The sequence below is a fragment of the Coregonus lavaretus genome (assembly GCF_964263955.1).
Source record: "Coregonus lavaretus genome assembly, chromosome: 37".
Classification (NCBI taxonomy): domain Eukaryota; kingdom Metazoa; phylum Chordata; class Actinopteri; order Salmoniformes; family Salmonidae; genus Coregonus; species Coregonus lavaretus.
In genome coordinates, this window is record NC_140024.1 from 11,775,981 (window position 1) to 11,787,063 (window position 11,083).

Consider the following 11,083-nt stretch of genomic DNA (forward strand, 5'->3'; position numbering starts at 1 on the left):
ACTCCAGACTCTAGAATAGCATTTGATGCAATTATGTTCACAGTGAGCAATCTTGATTTGATATTGGCTCTACAGTACAGTACCCACTGGGCACAGACATCAGTTCAACTTCTAGCTTTGATTTACATTTGGTTGAGTTGTTAACTAACGTGAATTCAATGTGAAATCAACAACAAAAAATCACCATGTCATTCTATTTAGGTTAAAAGTTGGGTTATGTGATTACTTTTTGCAAAACTAATTAGTTTTCCACGTTGATTCAACGTCATCACATTGATTTTGTAGGTAGCTTCTCTCTTGGCACATTCAAATAACCCCTACTTCCCAATGAAAAGAGGCCATAATCTGACATGATGAGTGATATACCTGGGGAGTGACTGTGAATCTGCATCAATATGAAGGGAAGTGGATCGTTTATAGGGCTAACAAGCCATTCTGATTGCTAAAAACCACAAAATCTACTGAGTGGAAGTGAAAGTGATTTGAAATTACAGCATTGTGCTATGCGTGACAGTCTTCCAAATTAATGAGGACTCGGCATTTGGTCCACTTGTCTCGCTAGAATGATTTTTCAATCTCAAGGTGCAACAACAGTGTCTAAAGAAGCAGTCAGTGACAGGACCAGTTATTGAGTCTGGTGTAGAGTTCATGCTCCATCTCAAACTTACAGAGACATTGAAGTCTGAAGATATTTTTTATGAGTTTGGTTTCAGTTTTTCCCTGTCCATTACCCATTCTAATACACCAATCCCCACATGCCATCTTCCCCCTATTCCTCAGCTGTAAAATGTAGAACTCCTTGCAGACATCCTGAATTTAGGGAGGCCAGGCAACACAGTACAGACTTTGAAGTAAAAACATTTTCAAGGCTGGCATTTTCTTTCTTAAATCCCATGACATTTCCTCCCTGCTCCTGCATAGGAGAATGAGAGTGACACAGAGAGGGGGCAACCAAATAAACCCTTCCTAGGGGCTGAAGCCACTAATCTGTAATTTAATTTCAAGCGGGTGTCTGGGCCATGAGGACACACGGCAAGGTCAAGGGCTACTGTACAGAGAGGGACAGAGACAGAGAGAGACAGAGAGAGAGAGAGAGGGACAGAGAGAGAGAGAGAGAGAGAGAGAGAGAGAGAGAGAGAGAGAGAGAGAGAGAGAGAGAGAGAGAGAGAGAGAGAGAGAGAGAGAGAGAGAGAGAGAGAGAGAGAGAGAGAGAGAGAGAGAGAGAGAGAGAGAGAGAGAGAGAGAGAGAGAGAGAGAGAGAGAGAGAGAGAGAGAGAGAGATGTGGATTTGGAAGCACAGCCTTGGGTTTGAGCAACAGCTTCATCCAGCTTAGAGGGAATAGTGATGGGCTTGAGGTGGCGGGGCCCTTCCTTTCCTACTTTTCAGAGACAGCCAGCCTGTCTGTTCCACCAACCCAACTGCAGCCACTTATTTCACACACAACAGTAACAAATACTCCTGGAGGAAATTCATTATTCAAAACAAGTAAGATGTTTGGGATGAATAAGCATCTGCAAACAGAATAACGTGAGAGCGTAACTGGCAATTTAACATGTCTGGCTAGATCTGCATGTAAATGAAATATTTGTATTACTTTTCACCATTATTCTTGTTTTACTCATTATGTAGAGGAGTGGTCTGCAGATAAATCAGCTCTAATGGAAAAGTGGAGGTATGAATTGTGAGCAGTGTGGCTAATCCCGTGGGTAAGGAGATATGTATAATAATAAACTGGGTCTTGTTCTGCATGAACACAAATGCAGTGGCCTTGGGAATGGACGCAATAATTACCAGTGACCGCTCTGGAACATTTTCACCATGTCTCTTTAATGTGAATCGGCACTGGGTCATTTTATGGACGGCTTTGGCATTCATACGCACATGGACATTTGGCACAAGGACTTGCTCGAGTACCTGTATACTGTAACAGAACCTATACAATCACCTACCAACCCTTCCACCCTCCATCTTGAATTCATAAAACATTCCATCTTGGCAGTCAGAGTAGCTGAGAATAGTCTATGTTCATTAAAAACCTTACATATACGGCTGCTGTCAGGTCAGTGAGAGAACCAGGGTGTATCCCATGCACCATTTGCAGTTTGTTCGAGCTTAGCTGGCATTCAATTTCAATTCCCCCAATTTATTGAATATACGAGAGCGGTAGACACTGACAGGTACAAGTTACTTCACGGGCAACCATTAATTAGTGAGTCCAGGAGTAAATGGAGAGCTACACTCCCTCTCTGGCAGGCAGGCAGCTAGGGAGACACTGATGGCAGCCTCAGCTGGGTCATCTCTTAAGATGCTCACTTCCTATTAGAAATGAGATCCTGGGCCTCTCAAACTTCCTAACTCGATGCATAGTGAAGAGAAAATGATGTTCGGGTTTGAGACAGGGAGCCTGTCAAATCCAATGGCCTTCAAGTGGAGTTTATCTTTACCATATTGCATAGAAATTAATATGACTCCACAGCCACATTCATATACTGCAGCAGTCTTCCTTAATTGAAAGAGTAGCAGGGGAAGGGAAATGTATAGCGCAGTAATAGAACATGATGTGTTTATGTCTTTTTTGGAAACCCAAGAGGAAGTGGTCCTGTAGGGATGGGTATGATGGACTCATCATCAGCTCAGTAAGGCCTGGACACTGTGTAGGTAGGAGACAGTGGAACCAGTCTCTCCGTTGATGGATAGGTGTAGTGGGATTAAATACCAGACTCATCTCTGTCTCACCGTCTGCCTCCTCACTCCTGGAAAATAACAAACAAAACAAATGTGTTAGAGAGAGGGAGGTTGTCAGACAAAAATCTTATGGGGAATTGTGCTATTGAGAAAAAACATTCACAAAAGGCCTATTTTGGTCATCTGTCATCATTACAGAGAGACTTTCTTATTTCAACCGGACAATAGTCCGGTTTGTTCCTTTTGATTAGACTGCAACATCCCAGTCTTTATCCACTTGACCTGTTTTCCTTATTACAGATAACTCTTCTAAACTTTTAATGCAGTCTACCCACTCCGGTCCCAATAGTCCCCTACACACCACTGCTAATGCTACCACAGCAAATGAAACTGCTCTCCCTGAATCAACTCAGACACACCGGGTTTAATTATGTCACACATGAAGTCCTCCTAGTTTCAGTTTTTAAAAAGCAATATAGCGGGGTATAACCGTAGAGGTTCAGTTTAGATATGTAATTAGAGTGGATCACCCATAGCTACCTGAAACCTACTGATCTTCACTTCAAATTGAAAATAATATATTTTATTTTTCATTTTTCAGTAAAATAATCATTTAAAGATGTACATGAAAGGAAATATATAAAAACACCAAGTTTGACGAAGAGGAATACTTTATGCATTATGACATTTTGCAGTAGCCTACATACTCTGTGTTCCAGAAAGGCCTCCTCTCTACTTCCTGTCCAAACCTGTCATGCTTATAAAGCTCTGTTTGATTCTGATCTGACTCGAAGGTTTGAGATTGCAGACCGTCAGCAGATGTAATACTCTCAAGCGTGTGGTGAATGCTGTCTTGGTCACTTTGGCTGGAAAATGGTTGCTGCCACTGTTTGGAAACCTCTCTATCACTTCTTAATCATTACAGAACATATTGTCCCCTTATTGTATATGTGGCACATGAGATATCTCTATGAAGTGGAGAAACTGTAAATAAAACAACGGAGACGACTTGATGAATTATATAAGTCAAAAGAAGTCAGACTGTTGACATCTGAGTCCGGACAGTTTCCTAGAGGTCTCTATAAACTCAGTGGCTCTGGATATCCATGTGTATTAAATAGCAGCACTCCATTTGAAAACTCACTCCAGTTCCCACTTTCCTTGCCTCCTCTCAGAGGGCAGTGCAGCTTGCCTCCTAATCCATCATATAAATGAAAACAACACAATATTTTCACACCTGCATGCTCTCATCGGATTCAAATCTACTTTTGGATATTCCCCCTTTGGAAATGCATGATGTGTGTGTTCAAACAGGGGGTCATTCTTATTGAGTCCAGGACAGCAGTGTCCTGAAATGAATTTCAGAAATGAAAGACCACCCCAGACCTTTACCAAAGGCTATAGAGATTGTTTGGCTGTATATGTGACACACGCATACACAAAAAAATACTCATATCTTCACGTCAGACTCCTGGCTGAATAAACTGGGAAGTTAACACAGACAATCCAAACTTGAAGAAAAGTTTCTCTCTATCCAAGAGCTCGAGCAGACAGACATCAGGAGGACAGAACCATCCCTTCCCACTTCTTCTTAGCAGGTTGAAATGTTGCATGCTGACGGACAGTTTCATTTACAGCCAGTGCAGGGGATTGCACACTAATTTACTCAGGCTATAGGAGATTGTTCAGTTACAGCAGCAGTGTGCTGGGTTCATTCTAATGAACCACTGTAAATCCACACTGCACTCATTTCAGTCCTCATTTGCATTGAAATGGAAGTGCCATATTTCATTCTCTTCCTTGGTAACCTTCCACCACTTATTTATATATCTGGAGAACCCTGTACAGGGAGCCACGGCCCGCTGTTTTCAGACATTGACATAAATGACAACAATCTGAGTAATTATCAGAGAACAACTCCAGGTGGGGGATTCTGACATAAACACAGATGCTTCCAGAAGTCAATATGCAGCCTGTGCAGCTTTGGAAAGAACTGACAAGGTATGACAGGTTTTCCGTAAGGGATTATGAAATACACAGTGTCCTTATAAAGATGCTCTCCGTAGGTCTTATGTACTCAATGTATTGAACACTTCATTTGTATATTTTGTATAAATGTGTATAATTTGTATAAATGCATGTGGTATATGCATTGTAACATTGCTGGTGGTAAGCAAACCACGATTAATTATTACAGACATGACAATGATAATTAAAACTCGGAGAAAACCATTTCAGCCATACCATCTAGGACGTCACAGCCACAGCTTCACTGACTGTCATCTCAATGCAGTGTCATACATCACACACATGCCTATGTACCTTTCCCCGTATTTCTACTATTTTGTGTGATTTCCCACCTCCAATTTCCACCAAGCCCCCCTGGTGTTAATTATCAGGTTTCTTTCCCCTAGAGCAGCACAGCACTGTGGAAGTGCATTCATCTTGATTCTCCACTCCAGTACAAAGCCTTGTTTGAAGAGACTCCTGTGCTAAGCCCCAAAGGCGGAGTGATTCAGAGTCAGAAGAAGAGAGAGGAGAGGGAGAAAAGAAAAGAGTTGCAGATCGCTCTGTGTTTACACTGGGAAACCTGGCCGCCTGGCAAAGCAGCATGCAAATCATTCATTCCCTTCTTCTTCCTCAGTGTTTTTCATTCATCTGCATGATGAATATCATGCTGTGAGTCTGTGATGACATCAGAATTGACCACGGTGGGCTGTTATGATTTATTGATTTGGTCTGTGGTGGAGTAATGAGGTCACTTTCATGTCATCATCCCATTCCCACTCAGTGGACTGATGGCTGCTGAGTGGACCTGTTGGTGTTCTGGGGCCTAACAAGGGGCTCTACAATTAAATCTTACCCATTTCTATGTTCCAAATGGTCTGCTCTCATTGCTTTAGTGTAATTACAAGGTTTTCAAAACATGTTCCTTCATTAAAAATGTAGTATATAGTGAGCCTTGTCCATGGATCCTGTGTAGCTAGTAATTGGTGGCGAATCAATGTTAGTGAATTCTAGAGGCTACTATACTGTTCTATAGCTGCTGGTCTGCTGCTGGCTGGCCACTCTGCTGCTGGCTGGCCACTCTGCTGCTGGCTGGCCACTCTGCTCCCTCTCATCTAATATATCATCCACATCACTGCACAGATACAGACAGAGACAGCAGCACACTCTCTGACAGACATGTCTATCGCCCTCACCACGATTTTATCTTTAATTAACACAGGTTATTTCAGATATTTCCGCCAACGGAAAGACAGAGATTGTATTATGATTTCCATGACAGGAAGTTGTTTTAAGCCTGTGTCAGGTCGAATAATCATTAATTGCACTGTCATCACTGTGGCTGAGTGATAGAATTCATGAGAGCTCATTCATTTAAACACAGTGTCTAGGTTGAGGAAGGTGATCCGTTTGAAACCTAGAACTGGAATTCAGAGAGCTTTTAATGGCAAAAAATGTTATGCCCTTGATTTCTTGTGAATCGTTAGTCCTCAGTTCTAGAATCGTTTCTCATTATGAAATCTTGTTCTACAGCAGTGAAGCACTAAGCCCAGTTTGTCAACACAGTGATACACATCTTTCAGCTCCAACACCTTTCATTTGGAGCCATGTATTTTCTCACTGAGATTTATAACACTGACTCACATTAAAAGACATCTTAGGCTGCGTTTACACAGGCAGCCCAACTCTGATCTTTTTTCACTAATTGGTATTTTGACCAATCAGATCAGCTCTGAAAAAGATCTGATGTGAAAAGATCTGATGTGATTGGTCAAAAGACCAATTAGTGGAAAAAATATCAGAATTGGGCTAACTGTGTAAACACAGCGTTATAGTCTGCAAATCCAGCATATTTGTGTCTATTCCCATTTGGGTATGGTAACTTCTCTGTATTTACATTTCTGCCTTCTGTAATTCTCTTGATGTTCTCAACACACCATTCCTTTGCTGATAATAGTTTAGCAGTATGTAATTCACGTAGCCAATTTAAAAGAACAGTGTTTCAACACAATTATACAAGCTCATATTTGCGTTGACATTTGTAAAAGGTGTAAACATATCTGACGGTGAGGGCTGCTGTGTACTCTGTAAAAGCTCCAACCCCAGTAGGACACCTCATGTGGCCAATGAGAGAAGAGACAACAGTGCAGGCGCCAGGCGCCCGGCCCTCTGCCCGGCGGGGGGGGGGGGGATGGAGGACGTGATGAATGCTCTGGAGGAGTGTCTTTCCATCCATGTAATGCAGGGGGATTGGACAGCAGCAGCGACCAAAAACCCTGAGCCAGGTATATTAAGTGTTGCTGACAGCCAGGTGACACCAGAGCCCTGTGTTGTGTTGACTGCACACGACCCAGTACCATGTCACCATGATGGAGTGATAAACAGCCTTCAGGATCCATAGATCACCTGAGACGCTCCATATGTAATATATATATGTAACGCTGCATGCATACCGCAGCCCACCGCACTGCACTGTCACAGGGCCCCAAGGCAGTGGGTTGTAGGGAGGGAGGAGGGAGGGTGGGTGGTCTCCATGCAGTGTATCACATACCCAGGCTCTCATCTGCATTATGAGTAATCTATGCTAGTTAATTGAGCCCAGAGGCAGTTGGTTTCAATGAAGCCTCCTGTATTTTTTTGGTGCAAAATAGAAGAAAAATTGCTCTCAGAGGAGCGGGGCTCTCTGTCGAGAGGCAAACAGAGCAGAACTCCTGCCGTGTTCATTAGCTGTCATTGATCAGTGATTCAGTCCCCACACTCCCGCTGCCTGCCACTGCACACTGATATTACGAGTTTCTTGTCATGAAAATCATTATTAAGGTAAAAAAGTGCAGCCAGCCCAGCAACTTTGGTCCTTATATTTTATTTTTCACTGCACTATTCTGATGCGTATGGCTCTGCGCCAAACCTCCCCAAGCAAAGCTACAAAATACTATGCAGTCAGTGATATTCTGAGCAGCAAACCTATCCATCCTAGACCATCCTCCAATATCAATATGATGCAGTTTCTTGCACATTTCTTTATTGGCTTTTTCTCAGTGGTCATCATCCAGTAGCTGGTGCTTCTGCCACTTGGAGAAATGTACAGTACGGTATTATACGGTTGCAGAGTCATTATCCTGATAAATGGCTGAGACAATAAGCTAAATAATGCACAGATAGCCCACACCTCTCAGGAGAGCTCTAGCCCAGCGTAAGTGTCCTGTCTGACATGATCAACATCAGACGAGCCTCGCCGCGGCGCTGAGACAACAGCAACCTGAGGAGCCGCGTCTCCGCGGAAACACCCAAAGGTCACACCGACACGCCAGGCGAAGCTTATTCCTCACCTCACGCCTGCTCTCTTACTCTCTCTGTTTCTCTCTCTCTCTCTCTCAACGACGAGCCACGACACAGCAGCCAAACTTTAAACGCTCTAGGAACCATTTTCCATTTTTATATCTCACTTTATTTCTTCCCCAAGTTATCTCTTCCTCATTCTTATAAAAAAGAGAAGAGTGGGGCTCCTCAAAGTGATCTGCCATCTCTGCTCCCTAAAACAGGACAGAGACAGAATAAGCCCCTCGGCCAACACTGTAAAACATAACAATGAGATAGATTCTTAGAGTGACAGTCCAGAGTTTAAGTGGATATACAGGGGAGAATTAAATCAATATTGTAGAGCTCTAGTAGAAAAGAGGCTGGAGAGGGCCATTATCTAGAGCTAATTGTACCTATAGGGCCTGTCCTATTAGACGTATTAATATCTACTCTCTCATTGGAATTCATTTGTGGTAGTCTACTGGCTGTTGCTGGATGACTAGGCCATATCTGTCTCTCTGCCTCTCCTCTTTCACGTTCACACTCACAGGATTTCCTTTATTCTCTTTGTGTCTGACCTTGACAATACAGCCTCCTTCCATTGGCAGATATAATATCAGGGAATGTGTGCTGTAGCTCCCAGTACAATGGGATTCTGAGGATCTCTTTGCATTACTAATTTCGAGTAATATGTACATGTCCTCCTGATTAACATGGATCATTAAATTGTGTCAAACATACACGTTTATACTGCATATCTCACCATGCTATAGCTGATAACAAACACAATCAGGCTGTCTATTAGCATTTCAGGTGAAAGCCTACTAGCTGACAAGGTGAGAGTCCTCCACAATGAATGACACTTCCCTCAAGGACACACAGGAGATGCTTCAACATTGTTCAATGTTTCAGCGAGCACTCAGTATGGCTAATTACTAACCATGGCAACAGCTCTGGATGTGAACACAGTATGGACACACAAGGTGAGTGAATTCCATACCCAGTGGCCTGCAGTTGTTGTATGTAATATAAGAATGAAGCATAGAAAAGAATAATTAATCACATATAAACAGATAAATCAATAAGGTGAAAGGTTTTATAAAAACAAAATGTCCCATGACACTAAAACAAGATAATCAGATGCACTGAACTTCCGTTATTAAATAAGATATGCTGCACTCTGCATAAATGAGGTAATCAATAAAAAAATGGCCACAGAAATATTAAAATAATTGATCGGTGGTGATTCAGCAGGAGAATATGGTTTACAGGATATTGGCCTGCGACAGTGTTAGGACTGAATGGGAAGGTTAGGGTGTAGTAAGGACAGATAACCTCCCAGACAGTGGCTCAAATGACACCCTATCCCCTATATAGTGCACTACTGTTGAGCAGGGCCTTATAGGATTCTATAGGAAATAGGGTGCCATTTTGGACGCAGACAGTGACTCTTGATGCCACGACTTTATTTGGGGTAGTTAGAAGAAATGAGTTTCTCCACCCTCTGTCATCATGGTTTAATCTCTCAGCAAAGTGTATTTTTATGACTTGATCCAATCACTGTATAATAAAAACGTACAATAAAGATATTCATATCACTGTCTTGACACCAAATAACTTTGCTTTGGGTTATTACAGCAAGAGAAACAACTGTATTATTTGCATAGTAACATAATATGTGTGCGTTGACAAAGTGTGGTGGTGAAATGCAGTGTCAGCTCCTTCACTCCAGCTGGCCCTTGTGATTACTCTCCAAATGTGATTAATATAATTACAGGGAAACTACCACATCTCCTTATTAACAGATCCATGTCTTGAACCCCTAAATCTGCCCTATGAGATCCAGCTATTTGATGTAAGGGAACATAAAGAGGAAGCCCCCACACTGCATTCAGAGCTTCCTTTAATGTGACAGGTTCAATCTTAGTTAGGTCAAAATTGATGGAAAGCTTCTGAAAAGCCTCTAAAAATATCCACGAGCAATATCAAACATGCTCGTCATAATGAAAGAGGAAAATATAGATTTTCCCAGGAAAAGCTGTGGTGACAAAACTGTGCTTGGCCTTCACGGCTTTAACCTCCCTCTGTCAGCTAGTGAAGCTTTCCTAAAATAGCCATAACACGGTTCCCAAACTGGGCTTCCTGGCCTGGGCGTCCTCTTCCCCAGGCCTAGGCAAGAAGGGTAGGACCAGGGGAGTGAGCTGGAGCCTGACACAGCCTCCCAATGCTTGGCCTGCTGATGGGCCAGCCTATCCCTCTCCCCAGACAGGCAGCAGACAAGGGGCCACAGAGGCCAGGCTCCAGTCACTGGCTGATGGATGAGGCCTCACAGTCTGCCACTGCATTACTGCTGCTGTCTGTGCATGGTCCACCTGACCCTCACGACAGACAGACAGACAGACAGACAGATAGATAGATAGACAGACAGACAGACATCCTCTTCAGATAGCAAGCTGAATACAAGAAACTGAGCGTCAGAGATATTTCTCCAATAGTTAGACAGCTAGCTATTTAGTGGCTTGCTTTTTGAGTGTGTATATGGCTATATGGTAGGCAGGGTTGGGTAGGTTACTTTCTAAATGAAATCTGTTACAGTTACTATTTACCTGTCCAAAATTGTAATCAGTAAAGTACAATTTGGATTACCCAAACTCAGTAATGTAATCAGATTACTTTCAGTTACTTTTTGATTACTTTCCCCTTAAGACACATTAGAAGAAGACAAACAGGATCCATCAAAGGCAAACATCCTTTCTGGATTTAAACGTAATCCAATAAGTAATCATCTAGTTTTTCAAAAGCATCTGTAATCTGATTACAATATTTTACAATATAAGTAACTGTTTAGAGTAACTGTTTTTTTAGTAATCAGATTACATGTAACTGATTACATGAAATCATCAGTTACTCCCCAACCCTGAAGGTAGTGTACTGTACTGTAGGTCGTTGGGCTGAGCCGGTAAGCATCATCCCTCTAAAATGATTTATGCAGTCAAATTCCTCTCCTTTGATGTATATATATTTATTTTTTACGTGTTAGCTAAATACCCTGAGCAAAAGATTGGCATAGTCGAACCCACTAAAGGGAGC

The 11,083-nt window shown here is 42.4% G+C and overlaps 1 protein-coding gene across 1 annotated transcript in view; it reads right to left on the reverse strand.

The window, feature by feature from the left end:
- Positions 1-1,807: 1,807 nt before the first annotated feature.
- The window catches only part of LOC311111236 (CD276 antigen-like), a 65,428-nt gene continuing 56,152 nt past the window's right edge, over positions 1,808-11,083 (reverse strand). Inside the window, exon 8 of the mRNA XM_084153951.1 lies at positions 1,808-2,754. The gene's annotated coding sequence lies outside the window, so the exon portion shown is untranslated. The remainder of the gene's footprint in view (positions 2,755-11,083) is intronic.